Raw genomic sequence first — 597 nt, forward strand, 5'->3', positions numbered from 1 at the left:
CCTCATGCCTGGCACTGCTGCCACCGTGTCCTGATGGGACCTGCCTAGGACTTGCTGCCACCGGCTGCCCCTCCCATCTCAGGGGCTGGTGCTGGAGGCACTGCACACCTGCACCTCCCAGCCTGGGGCTACCAACCCCAACCACTGGCCAGAAGACTGTGCCCATGTCCCCTGGGCTGCGGCACACGGGTACGGTCTGGGAGGTCCTGCACCCCCCACTGCTCCAGTCCCTGCTATCCCACCTGCACCCACCTCCTGCTCTCCTCTTCAGCCCTGGTTCCTCTCACCCCACGCCCTCCCCACAGCTCACCCCCTCAGCCAGCCCCAGGACCCACCACCCACTCAGGGGCTCATGCCCCTGCCTGGCCCTGGGAGCCCCTGGTCCCTGGCAATGATGCAGGTGCTCCTGCCTGCAGCACTACCCTCGCTGCCCGATGTCTGCTCCTCCCCATTTCTCAGTTGTAATTTTATTTTCTCTATAAAGTTGTCGGTTCTATTTCCCAATGGCTGCTGGTGCTTCTCTGGGCTGGGACAAGGAGCCTGGAAGGACTGGGTGGCACTGCTCGTGCTCCAACCTCAAGGAATGTGGTCCATGGG

This window comes from Acanthisitta chloris, unplaced genomic scaffold (genome assembly GCF_000695815.1).
Source record: "Acanthisitta chloris isolate BGI_N310 unplaced genomic scaffold, ASM69581v1 scaffold36196, whole genome shotgun sequence".
In the NCBI taxonomy this organism is placed as follows: Eukaryota; Metazoa; Chordata; class Aves; order Passeriformes; family Acanthisittidae; genus Acanthisitta; species Acanthisitta chloris.